We start from the raw sequence: 14,315 nt of genomic DNA on the forward strand, positions 1-14,315 counted from the left end.
GAATGATAGTTTTCTCTAGATATAAGCCCAGGAATGGGATTGCAGGATCATGTGGCAACTCTTATTTTTAGTTTTTTAAGGAACCCCCATACTGTTTTCCATTGATGTATTCTTTTATTCTTATTTTTCTAAGAATTCTTATCAAGAATGGAAGTTAAATTTTGTTAAAGTTAAATTTTGTCGAATTGTAATAGTCTTGTAAGTTTTCTCTTTTGGCCTTTTTATTAATTATATATTTTAAATATTAAATTGTACTTGTATACCTGGAATACATCTTACTTTGTTTCAGTACAGTAATCCCCCCTTATCCATGGGGATACATTACAGTACCCCCAGTGGATGCCTGAAATTGCAGATAATACTGAGCCCTATGTATACGTTTTTTTCTATACCTGTGTACCCATGATAGAGTTTAATTTATAAATTAGGCATGGTAAAATATTAAATAACAAATAATAAAATAAAACAGTTCTATCAATACACTGTAATAAAAGTTACGTGAATGTGGTCTCTCTCAAAATATCTTATTGTATAAATTTAATGCCTTTTCCATCTTAACTAAACACTTATAATGCACTATGGCCATAACTTTTGCAGTTTGGAGTGCAACAGCAAAACTAGCATAAATTTCTTTTTCCTTCACAATTTCATGGATAGAATATTCTTTCATACAGTAGATCTTAGCAACTTCAGCAAATGGTATTTTTTCTCTCCTTATTAAGTCGAGAACTTTCACCTTTTCACTTAATGAAAGCACTTCACAGCTTCTCTTTGGCATATCCAAATTGCCAGCATCGCTACTCTTGCGCTTTGGGGCCCTCATTAAGTAAAATCACGGCTACTTGAACACAAGCACTGCAATACTGCAACAGTTGATCTGATAACTGAGACAGCTACTAAGTTATTAACAGGTAGGATATGCTGGACAAAGGGATAATTCATGTCCCACTCCAGGATGGCTTGAGATTTCATAACACTACTGAGAATGGCATGCAATTTAAAACTTATGAATTGTTTATTTCTGGAATTTTCCATTAAATATTTTTGGACCATGGTTGATCACAGGTAACTGAAACCACAGAAAATGATACTGCAGATAATGGGGGACTACTGTACATACGTTTCTTTTTTTGTTGAGATATAATTTAGGTAACATAAAATTCACCTGTTTAAGTTATACAGTTCAGTGGTTTTTATTATATTCACAATGCCATACAACCATTGCTAATTCTAGAACGTTTTTATCACCCCAAAAGGAAACGCATACCCATTAAGCAGTTCGTCATCATCCATCCTTATCCCCAATCCATGACAATCACTAATCTACTTTGTCTCTAAGAATTTGCTTATTCTGGGTATTTCATTTGAAGGTATCATAGAATATATGGCCAATTGGACTTTCCTGGTGGTGCAGTGGTTAAGAATCCACCTGCCAGTGCAGGGGATTCTAAACCACATGGGTTTGAGCCCTGGTCTGGGAAGATCCCACATGCCGCGGAGCAACTAAGCCCATGAGCTACAACTACTGAGCCTGCGCTCTAGAGCCCGCATGCCACAACTACTGAGCCCACGTGCCACAGTTACTGAAGCCCGCGTGCCTAGAGCCCATGCTCCACAACAAGAGAAGCCACCACAATGAGAAGCCCGCGCACTGCAATGAAGAGTAGCCCCTGCTCGCCACAACTAGAGAAGCTCACGCACAGCAATGAAGACCCAACATAGCCATCCATAAATAAATAAATTTATTTATTTTTTTAAAAAGAATATATGGCCAATTATGTCTGGCTTCTTTAACATAATATTTTCAAAGTTGATCCATGTTGTAGTGTGTATCAGTAGTTTATTCCTTTTATTTATTGTTTATTTAATATTCATTTATTTATTTGGTTGCGCTGGGTCTTAGTTGCAACAGGTGTGCCCCTTAGTTGCAGCTCGCTAGCTCCTTAGTTGTGGCATGCAAATTCTTAGTTGCGGCATGCATGTAGGATCCAGTTCCCCGATGAGAGATCAAACCCAGGCCCCCTGCATTGGGAGCACGGAGGCCCAACCACTGTGCCACCAGGGAAGTCCTAGTAGTTTATTCCTTTTAATGTCTGAATAACATTCCATAGGTACTCCACATTTTGTTTATCTGTTCATCAGTTGATGGGTATTTGGGTCATTTCCACTTTGGGCTGTTATAAATAATGCTGCAATGAACATATGTGTACAATTTTTTATGTGGATTTAATGTTTTCAATCTCTTGGGTATATACTTAGGAATGGAATTGCTGGGTCATACAGTAACTCTTTGTTTAACCCTTTGAGAAATTCCCAGGCTCTTTTCCAAAGCTGTTATACCATTTTATATTCCATATAGCCTAATGACCTTGACTAGAACCTCCAGTACAATGTTGAATAGAAGTGGTCAAAGTGAACATCCTTGTCTTGTTATCTTATGCAGGAAATTTTAGACTTCCACAGTTAAGTATGACGTTAGCTGTGGGTTTTTCAGAGATTCCCTTTATCAGGTTGAGGGTGTTTCCTTCTATTCCTAGTTTGTTGAATGTTTTTATCATGGAAGGATGTTGGATTTTGTCAGATGCTTTTCCCACATCTATTGAGATAACTGTGTGATGTTTTGTCTTTTGTTCTATTAATATGGTGTATTATATTGATTGATTTTTGTGTGTTAAACCAATCTCACATTCTTGGAATAAAACTTCTTGGTCATGGTGCATAATTCTTTTTATACATTGCTGGATTCTGTTTGCTAATAAGAAATAGAATCCCTGACACATGACGGTTGAACTTATAATTTTTCGACTTCATGACAGTACAAAAGTGATACACATTCAGTAGAAACCACACTTCAAGTTTTGAATTTTGATCTTTTCCCAGGCTAGCGATATGCAGTAAGATACTTTCTTCTGATGCTGGGCAGTGGCAGTGAGCCGTAGCTCCCAGTCAGCCACACTGTCATTAGGGTAAACAGCCAATACACTTAGAACCATTCTATATCCATACAACCATTCTGTATTTCACTTTCAGAATGGTATTCCATAAATTACATGAGATGCTCAACATTTTATTATAAAATAGGCTTTGTGTTAGATTGTTTTGCCCAACTGTAGGTTAATGTAAGTGTTCTGAGCACATTTAAGGTAGGCTAGGCTAGGCTAAGCTATGATATTTGGTATGTTAGGTGTATTAAATGCATTTCTGTCTTAATGATAATTTCAGTTTATGATGGGTTTATTGGGATGTAACTCCATCATAAGTTGAGGGAGATCTGTATTTTTGTATTAGATTTTTGCATCTATGGTCGTAAGTAATATTGATCTATAGTTCTGTTTTCGCGTGATGTCTATTTCTGGGATCCTGGTATCAGAGTAATACAGGCCTCAAAAAATGAGTTGGGGAGTGTTCCCTCCTCTTCTGTTTTTTGAAAGAGTTTGTGAAGGATTGGTATTAATTCTTTAAATGTTTGGTAGGATTCACCAATGAAGCTATCTGGACCTGAGCTTTTCTTTGTGGGTGTTTTTTTAATTTTAAACAGCTTTATTGAGATTTAACTGACATAAAGTATTGTGTAAATTTAAGGTGTACAACGTGTTGATTTGATACACTTACACATTATAAAGTGATTACCCTAGTAGGGTTAGTTAGCACTTCAGTCACCTCACATAATTACCATTTCTTTTGTAGTGAGAACTTTTAAGATTTACTCTCAGCAACTTTCAAGTCTATACAGTATTGTTAACTATAATCACCATGCTGTATGTTAGATCCCCAAAACTTATTCATCTTATAACTGGAAGTTTGTATCCTTTGACCAACATCTCCCAATTTCCCCTACCCTCCAGTCCCTGGCAACCATCATTCTACTCTTGTTTCTATGAGTTGCCCTTTTTTAGATTCTTTGTGGTAGGTTTTTTTTTTATTACTTATGGTATTTTTTTATAATTCAATCTCTTATTATAGCTCTACTCACAATTTTCTATTTCTTCTTCAGTGGGTTTCAATAGTTTGTGCCTTTCTAGGAGTTTGTTCATTTTATCTAGGTTATCTAATTTGTTGCTATACAGTTATCCATACTATTCCCTGATAGTCATTTTTATTTCTGTAAGGTCAGTAGTAATGTTCTCTTTTCGTTCCTGATTTTAGTAATTTGAATCTTCTCTCTTTTTTCTTGGTCATTCTAGCCTAAGATTTGTCAATTTTATTGATCTTTTCAAAGAACTAACTTTTGGTTTCATTGATTTCCTGTATTTTTCTATTATCTATTTTACTTATTTCCACTCTAATCTTTATTTTTTTCTTCCTTTTATTTGCTTTAAGTTGGTGTGCTATTCTTTTTCCAGTTTCTGAAGGTAGAAGGTTAGGTTATTGATGTGTGATCTTCCTTTTTAATATAAGTGTACATAGCTATAAATTTCTCTCTAAGCATTGCTTTCACTGCATCCCATAAGTTTTGGTATATTATGTTTATGTTTTCATTCATTTACAAGTAATTTTAATTTTCCTTGTGATTTCTCCTTTGCCAATTGTTTAGTAGCGTGCTGTCTAATTTCTATGTATTTGTGAATTTCCCAAATTTCCTTTTATTAGTGATGTCTAATTTCATTACCTTGTGGTCAGAGAACATACTTTGTATGACTTCAGTCCTTTTAAATTCATTGAAGCATGTTTTATGACCTAACGTATGTTCTATTCTGGAGAATATTCCATGTACACTTGAGAAGAATGCATATTCTGCTGCTATTCAGTGAAGTGTTCTATAGATGTCTGTTATGTCTAGTTAGTTTATAGTGTCTTCTGTTTCCTTTTTGATCTTCTGTCTAGTTTAGTTGTTCTATCCGTTATTTAGAGTGAGGTATTGAAGTCTCCATCCATTATTGTTGAATTGTCTGTTCTCCTTTCAGTTCTGTCTGTTGTAGTAAGTCTTTTGTCTGATTTCTTTCACAACTTTGCTGATTTGGTAAAATGTGTGGTAAGCTTTCCAATTTTTAGATGCCCTAAAATAATTTCAATTTTTTAAAAAATTATTTTTGTTTATTTATTTTTGGCTGCATTGGGTCCTCATTGCTGCATGCGGGCTTTCTCTAGTTGCAGCGAGCGGGGGCTACTCTTTGTCGCAGTGTGCTGGCTTCTCATTGCAGTGGCTTCTCTTGTTGCAGAGCACGGGCTCTAGGCACACAGGCTTCAGTAGTTGCAGCATGCAGGCTCAGTAGTTGTGGAGCACGGGCTTAGCTGCTCTGTGGCATGTGGGATCTTTCCGGACCAGGGTTCGAACCCGTGTCCCCTGCATTGGCAGGCGGATTCTTAACCACTGCGCCACCAGGGAAGTCCCTAAAATAATTTATATTTAGCAAGCAAGCAAGTCTACTTCCAAGACTTGAAAGACCTTAAAACCACTTCAGGCCTGGAAACTTTTTGAGGGTTTTTTCGGGCATCTTTTAAATCAATTTCATGGTTATTGGTTTATTCACATGTTCTACTCTTCTTGAGTCAATTCTACCATTTTTATTTTCCTAGAAAAGTGTCTATTTCATAGATATAGTAAACCTTCTAGTGTAGAGTTTTATATATATATATCATTCTATTATAATTTTTAGTCTCAGTCACTGTAGTTACATCTCATTACTAATTTTATATATTTAAAAAAAAATTTTGTATTTAGATTTGCCAAAGATGTGTCAGCTTTATTGTCATTTTTTTTCACCAAAACTCTAGCTCTTGGTTTTTATTTCTCCCTTTTTTTTGGTTAATCAGTTCTCCTAATTTTTTTTCCCCTACATCATAAATTTCTGATTTCATCTTCACTACCTTTCTTTTCTTTATTTCGAAAGTCATGAAATTTCTTTGAAATTTTTTTTGAAAATGAAAATTTTTAAAGCTAGTTTTCTTAAGGTCAGATTTGGCTTCAACATGTAGATTTGGGTAATTGGTGTTTTATAATCATTTTCAACATAGATTTTAATTGTGATTTTCTTTTCTTTTTTGGCCTAAAAGATGTTTAGGAGATAATTTTAGAAATTATCATTGGTTAAACGTTTTTATACAATGTTTAAATTTGTTTTTTTAGCATGATTACCTTGTTATCAGAGTATGTAGTCTTTTAAACTATTTTTTAATTTGAGTTTTCTTTTAATATGTGATCAACTTTTAAAAAAATATTTATTTATTTACTTATTTGGCTGCACCGGGTCTTAGTTGCAGCATGCAGGATTTAGTTCCCTGACCAGGGATTGAACCCAGACCCCCTGCATTGGGAATGCAGAGTCTTAACCGCTGGACCACGAGGGAAGTCCCTGTGATCAACTTTTTTAAAGTGTTCTTTGTATTCCTAAAAAGAAGGCTTCTGTAGCAGTCAATATTTAGAGATGCAGAAGTATAGCTACCATATCTATTATATTTCTACATATCTCTCACAATATTTTTGACTATTTCAGGGCTTCACTTGGCACATAAGTGTTTAGGACTTATAACTCCAGGGTAGTGTACCTTTTGTCAGAATATAATGATCCAAGTGGGCGCCTCTATGCGTGCGGGAAGATGGCCATACGGGTGACCAAGTCAGTGCTGTTCGTGTGTCTGGGTAACATCTGTCGATCACCCATCGCAGAAACAGTTTTCAGGAAACTTGTAACTGATCAAAACATTTCAGATACTTGGAGGATAGACAGTGCAGCAGTGTCCACGTATGAACTAGGAAACCCTCCTGATTATCGGGGGCAGGCTTGCATGAAGAAGCATGGTTATCCCCATGAGTCACGTTGCCTGGCAAGTTACCAAAGAAGTCTTTGCCACTTTTGATTATATACTATGTATGGATGAAAGCAACCTGAGAGATGTGAATAGGAAAAGTAATCAAGTTTAAAACTGCAGAGCGAAAATTGAACACTTGGGAGCTAGGATCCACAGGAACAACTCATTATTGAAGATCCTTATTATGGTAATGACGCTGACTTTGAGACCGTCTACCACCAGTGTGTGCGGTGCTGCAGAGCCTTGCTGGAGAAGGTTCACTGACCCGGTTCCAGTCCTGCTGCGGCCCAGGCTCGTCCCCATAGGCCCACATTCTCAGTCGAGTGACACAGTGTCACCATTCCCTAGCCAAGGCCACAGCCCTTTCTTCAGTTGACTCACTGTTTCTTACTTTAAAAAATAATTGTAACAAGGCCCCTTTCTGTTTGTCCCCACTAGGTTTCCAGTATCAACTCTCATTTCTTTCCCAAACCCGGAGTTCCACTCGTGTACCTTAGTTTTGCCATATTTTCTTATATTTCTCAAACTTTGACACACTACTCCCTCCTGCCACCCCAGGAGGTTCTACTATCCTTAGAAAGAATGGCACCTCCTCCAAGAAGCCTACCCTGAACTTTCCCTTTTAAGATTCTGTGCTCTGCAAAGGGGAAAGGTGGGCAGGAGAGATAAATTAGGAGTTTGGGATTTACATATACACACAGCTATATATAAAATAGGTAATCAACAAGGACTTACTGCATAGCACAGGGAACTCTACTCCATATCCAGTAATAACCTGTACGGGAAAAGAATCTGAAAAAGAATGGATATATGTATAACTGAATAACTTTGCTGTACACCTGAAACTAACACAGTATTGTAAATCAACTATACTCCAATATAAAATAAAAATTAAATTTAAAAAAATTGTAGATGGAAATCAGTTGTGTTTGGCGGAAGAATAAATAAAAATTTTGATTCAGACAGTTTATGGGGTAAATGTTCTTAGACTAGTTGAACCTCCCACTTCACCGCAGTTACAAAAATAGTGGAACAAACAAAATAGTAGAGCAACAAAATAGAACATAATGAAGTAAAACATCACTGTAAGGCCCATCAGCATCTGATCCCATCGGCACTTCCAAGAATCTGCACTACGTCTTCCCTCTGTGTGGATGGGGCCCCCTGCCTTGCACTACCTCTTTTTTTTTTTTTTTTTTTTTTTAAATTTTATTTATTTATTTTATTTATGGCTGTGTTGGGTCTTCGTTTCTGTGCGAGGGCTTTCTCTAGTTGTGGCAAGCGGGGGCCACTCTTCATCGCGGTGCGCGGGCCTCTCACTGTCGCAGCCTCTCCTGTTGCAGAGCACAGGCTCCAGACGCGCAGGCTCAGTAGTTGTGGCTCACGGGCCCAGCTGTTCTGCAGCATGTGGGATCTTCCCAGACCAGGGCTCGAACCCGTGACCCCTGCATTGGCAGGCAGATTCTCAACCACTGCGCCACCAGGGAAGCCCCTTGCACTACCTCTTGATGCCAGGGCCTGGTGTCCAGTGATGTTGGTGAGAAGTGTTCATACATGCTCACAGTGCACACTTGTGCATTTACAGGACAGGAAGGAGGAAGATTTGTGGGATTAATCTTTAGCACCTTCACTCCTTAGTTTGTGTCTGTTTAGTTTATTTCATAAGGAAGTTAGGTTATTTGTTCCCATTTGAACCACTTTGCCTCTGGAAATGTAATTATGTCCGGGAATAAGGACACTTGTGTGCTGGTTTACCTTAGGTTAGTTTGAGGACCGCGCCTGCTTTTACATGCATGTAATTAACCTGAATGTCAAATATAGATCAGCTTAGGTGGGAAAAAAATAATAAGTTGGGAAAAGTCCTTTTATATTGGAATGCTTAAATATTGATATGTTAAGTATTCTTTTATCAGTGCTTAGTTTATAGGCAAATATAGGTAATTTCTGTGTACTTGGAGATGACTGATCTAAAATTCCTATGAATATATGTCAGAAAAGATTGTTTTCAGATAAACTGGGGAAATTACAAAAAATATATATATAACGATCCACTCTACCATTTCATACTTTTTTAGCTTGTAAGTTATGGTACTTGTAACTTGTAACCTGCTTTTATTTTTGTATACATTTGGCTGTTGTGTCTTTATCCAACCTTTCACTCATAACTTTTCTTTCCTGTTTTGAGATGTAAATTGTATAAACAGTATATGTGTAGCTTAATGTTTTTTGACCACCCCTGGGAGATTTTCCCCTATTCCACTCTTTGTTAACAGACTTCCTCAAGATTTTATCTACTTTTTTGGTTAGCAGAAATGCTTCCTGGTTTTAAACAGTTTGTTGTGTAACATTCTTAATTTCTGTCATTGAAACTTTCATCTTTTTAATTTCCAGTTATTTCCTTGTGAAGGCGGGGCTGTGTGAATTGGGTAACACTAGTGTTGCATCATCACATTCCCATTAAGTGGTCATTGAGTGTATACTCTGCGTTAGTCTCCATGGTAGACTTGATAGACTTAGCATTACAAAAATGAATGAGACATGACCTTACCTTGAAAAAGCTTGAGATAGGTTAAGGAAGAGAACCATAGATGCATAAAGGAAAAGAATAAAAGTGAGATGTGTGCAGAAAGTGATGAGAAGATTTTCCTATCAACAAGGCAGCTAGACTAAATGAACAAGTAATAAAACTGACCAACCCAGAAGGAACATGAAAAAGAGAATAGAGACATTTTTTATTGGCATTTCCTTACAAAAAGGCTGGGTTTCAGCCCTTTTTTGGTTATAGGACATTGAAATGTAGTTTTTAGAACTATTTATTGTCCTATTATTTGTAATAGGACTTACACAATTTAACTGTTATAGAGAGAGAACACTGCATCTTGAATGGACCTTCCTTTACATTTTGTGCTATTGCTTCCTGCCTCCCTGCAGTCAGTTTTGAAGTCGTTAATGAAAAGTTTAGTGATAGTACCTTCTGAGACATAAGATTTAAGATGACTTCCAGTGTTGTTACTTTGAGGGGAGGGATGAGAAAACTAAAATGCATTAAACTTCTTGACCAAGTGACTTTCTCAGAGTTACAGAGCAAGTTAGTAGGAAGAACTGCAGTACAATCCATTGCCCTCTTTACTCACCTGCGTACGATGAGAGCGAGAAGTGAAAGAAAATACGGAATTCACTCTAACCATTTTGACAGTTAGACAGAAACCCTTATTTAATTTAGAAAATTTAAGGCTCAGGTAAGAAAAGGGTTTAAAACCAGTCTTAGGATGAGCTATTTATGTGCTAATTGTAATTTTTTCTTTTTAATTGTGTTAAAATATACATAACATAAAATTTACTATTTTTAAGTGGACAATTCAGTGGTATTAAGTACATTCACATTGTTGTGTAACCATCACCATCATCCATCTTCAGAACTTTTTCATATTGCAAAACTGAAACTCTGTACCCATTAAACAGTAACTCCCCGTTCTCCTCTACCCCCAAACCTTGTCAGCCACCATTTTACTTTCTGTCTCTATGAATTTGACTTCTCTGTGTACCTCATATAAGTGGAATCATACAGTACATGTCTTTTTTGTGACCGGAGTATTTCACTTAGCATAATGTCCTCAAAGTTCATCCATGTGGTAGCATGTATTAGAATTTCTTCCTTCTTGAGGCTGAATGATATTTTACTGCGTGTATACCCCACATTTTGTTTCTTCATTCATTCATTGATGAAAACCTGGAATGCTTCCACCTTTTAGCTATTGTGAATAATGCTGCTATAAACGTGTGGGTACACATATCTCTTCGATACCCTGCCTTTAATTCTTTTGGGTATATACTCAGAAGTAGAATTGCTGGGTCATATGATAATCCTATTTTTAATTTTTTTTAGGAAATACCATACTGTTTTCCATAGGGACTGCACCATTTTACATTCCCACCAACAGCGCACAAGGGTTCCAGTTTCTCCGTATCTTTGCCAACACTTTATATTTTCTGGGGTTTTTGTTTTTTGTTTTTTGGGTTTTTTTCTTTTTGAAAGTAGCCATTTTAATGGGTATGAAGTGTTATCTCATTGTGGCTTTGATTTGCGTTTCCTTAATGATTATCCATGTTGAGAATGTTTTCATGTGCTTTACTGGCCATTTGTATATCTTTGGAGAAGTATATCTTCAAGTCCTTTGCCCATTTTTTAATTGGGTTATTTGGGGGGTTTTGTTATTGAGTTGTAAGAGTTCTTTATATATTCTAAATATTATTAACTCCTTATTAGATATATGATTTGCAAATATTTTTCCCACTATGTGGACTCCCTTTTCACTCTGTTGATCGTTGTGCTTGTTGTTATTTGTTTATTTATTTATTTTTAAGTCTTTATTGAATTTGTTGCAGTATTGCTTCTGTTCTGTGTTTTGGTTTTTTAGCCACAAGGCATGTGGGATCTTAGCTCCCAGACCAGGGATCGAACCCACACCCCCTGCATTGGAAGGCAAAGTCTTAATAAATGGACCGCCAGGGAAGTCCCTGTAATTTATTTTAAAATAAGCAAAGAACAGGACTCTGAACAGATATTCCTGGGACAGTGAGTTTTTATGGACATCCATATGCAGCATATGTGGGGAAAGCAAGAGCAGTGAAATATGAGGTCCTGGGGTCATTGTGATCTTATCAGAAAGATGAAAAGGTAAGAATGAAGACAAAGCACAAGTTTGCCCAGGCCTAGCCTTATATGAGGCAGTTGGGTATAATTGAGAACAAGGAAAATGAGATACAGTGTTCAGAAAATGCCTGTGAGTGATTATTTAAATGTTTAAATGAGCTTTTGCATAGATGAGGCAGTCAAGATGGTTTGGCTCAGCTACCACCTTTATTTGTCAAAAACAGGCATAGTTTAAGACTATTATATGCTTTAATTTTGTTTTATGTGTAGAATTATTCTAATTTACAAGTGATGAATTTCATCCCTGAGACATAAACTGAAGGAAAGAATCTCTGAGAAAATTATCCTGTGGAATTTTTCGTGTTTTCTTCCTGCTGTCTACTTTCTATTATTAAATATTTGTTTAGCAACCCTGTCAGGAACACGGTCATTACATTTTTGGGGGGTTTGTTTTTTGCTTTTTTAATTTTTATTTGTGGTAGATTGGTGCTTTTGGCAGAAAGACAAAACTTAATTTCACATCTTTATCCTTAAAAAGAGATAAATTACAATTGGATACATTTAGGAGATGGTTCTAAATCCTTAGAATATTATTAATGCTGCTATAGGTTAAATTTCTGAGGCATTTCATGGATTATCATACTTGTACTTTGCTTCTGTGATTTTGCCTTTTGTTTGATATCAGCAGTCTAGGGCATAGGTCCCTTGTTTTCAGAGCCATTCAGGATAATTGCTTCTATACTAAATTTGAAAGTATGCAAAGAGTATTTGCTTTTTCCAACCTTTATGCTGTTTCTTCCCTTTCTCGCTGGCTTTTTTAAAGTCCTTTTATGCTATGCCTTATGATTGTCCAAAGCCTTTCTTTATGGTGCTGTAACACGTTTGTGTTCTTTAAAATTTTTTTTTTTTTTCAGTAAAGAACATTAGGATGTGAACAGTGACTCTATTAAATAAGAATAGCCAGAGTAAAGAGTATGTAAACACCTCAGGTAACAAGCAGAATCAATAAATTAGTCAAATAGAAGACAGACTTTGAAGAACATATCTAGAAAGCAAAAGAAGTGTTTGGAGACAAATATAAGGGAAGAGATGATACACAACAAGTATATTTCCGAGAGAGTCAGCTTGCTAACAACATGAACTCTAGAAGACAGGACAGATATTTCAAAATTAATTATCTGAAGTATAATAAAGGAAAATTTCTAGACTTCGATTAAGAAAGACCTATCATAGGAAATAGATAAGGCTGATCACATTTTAGATTCTAATACATATTTTGGTTAAAGTTTTATATCTTATACTAAATTTATAATTCTTTATGCTTCCAATCAAGGAGTGAGGGTTAAAAACAGTATATTAGCTTGTCAAGATTCACAATAAACTATGTTGGGATTTTGATTGAATTTGAATTATATTTATGGATTAATATGGAAAAATTAACATCTTATTTAGGTTTCTAATACATGAATGTGGTCTATTTCTTCATTTATGTGGGCTTTCTTAAATCCTTTTAAATTGTTTTATAAGTCTCTGTACATTCTTAGGTATCTTATACTTTTTGTTGCTGTTTGTAAATGAGTGTTTGTTTTTAAATTATGGTTTTGTTTTGTTGTCCTTTAAAATATACATGGAAGGGTAGATAACCAAGACAAGACATTTCTGAACAGTAAGAACAAGATGGTGGGACTTGTCCTATCAGATATCAAAATGTAGAATTGTTCAAATAGTAGTTAATAGTAAATTAAGACAGTGTTTGGCTCAGGGAGAGTTGTACTGGCCAGTAGAACAGAATGGTTACCCAGAAACTGGTCCACAGATATATGGAACCATGCTGTGTGACAAGGGTGGCATTGCAGGTAGGGGAGGGGGGATATGGAGAGAGTATTTTTAAACAATGCTAGCATGATTAGTTATCCATATGAGTTAATTATATAGTGTCCATATGAAGATGGATCCCTATTTCATACTATATACAAAGATCATTTCTACATAGATGAAAGTGTAAAAAGCTTTTAAAGCATATGGGGAGACTATATTATATCCCTGGAGTAGGGAAGAATTTTCTATGACAACACAGAAAAAAACTAGCCATGGAAGGAAAAATTGATGAATTTTAGTACGTTAAAATCAAGTGCTTCTGTTGAATTAAAAAATCCTTTAATGAACTTGAAAATATAAGCCACAACCTGGAGGAAGTTGCTACACACAGAACCAGCAAAGCTTTAGTATACAGAATGAATCAATAAGAAAAAGACAAATAGCTGGATAGTAAAATAGGCAAAAAGACATGAACAGCCATTTCATAGAAGAATTACATAAGGCCTATACATAATAGTTAAAGATGCTCAACCTTATTAGTAGTTAGGGAAATGCAAATTAAGATCATAATGAGATTGCCAAAAATTAAGAGATTTTCCAATATCATATGTTGGAGAGGATGTGGATCAACAGGAATTTTTTTTTGGCCATTATCTGTTTTATTAGACTCCGTGATTTTTTATTTGAGTATTTTTTTTCTTTTTTTTAATTGAAGTATAGTTTGCAATGCTGTGCCAATCTCCGCTGTGCAGCAGAGTGACTCAGTTATACACTTACAGACATTCTTCTTTAAAATTCTTTTCCATTATTGTTTATCCCAGGAGATGGCTATACAGTAGGACCTTGTTGTTTATCCCAATAGGAATTCTTTTATTAATTTTTTAAAATTTTTATTTATTTATTTTTGGCTACGTTGGGTCTTCGTTGCTGCCCACGGGCTTTCTCTAGTTGTGGTGGCTTCTCGTTGTGGAGCAGGGGCTCTAGGCACGCAGGCTTCAGTAGTTGTGGCTCGCGGGCTTAGTTGCTCTGCAGCATGTGGGATCTTCCTGGGCCAGGGCTCGAACCCGTGTCCCCTGCATTGGCAGGAGGATTC

The 14,315-nt window shown here is 36.1% G+C and overlaps 1 protein-coding gene and 1 pseudogene across 1 annotated transcript in view; both read left to right on the top strand.

Annotated features, from left to right (window-relative positions):
- Nucleotides 1-14,315, top strand: part of HDGFL3 (HDGF like 3) — a 75,551-nt gene that overhangs the window by 15,247 nt on the left and 45,989 nt on the right. The window lies entirely within an intron of this gene.
- Nucleotides 6,538-7,014, top strand: LOC103010660 (low molecular weight phosphotyrosine protein phosphatase-like; annotated as a pseudogene).

Source organism: Balaenoptera acutorostrata, chromosome 3, assembly GCF_949987535.1.
Source record: "Balaenoptera acutorostrata chromosome 3, mBalAcu1.1, whole genome shotgun sequence".
NCBI lineage: Eukaryota > Metazoa > Chordata > Mammalia > Artiodactyla > Balaenopteridae > Balaenoptera > Balaenoptera acutorostrata.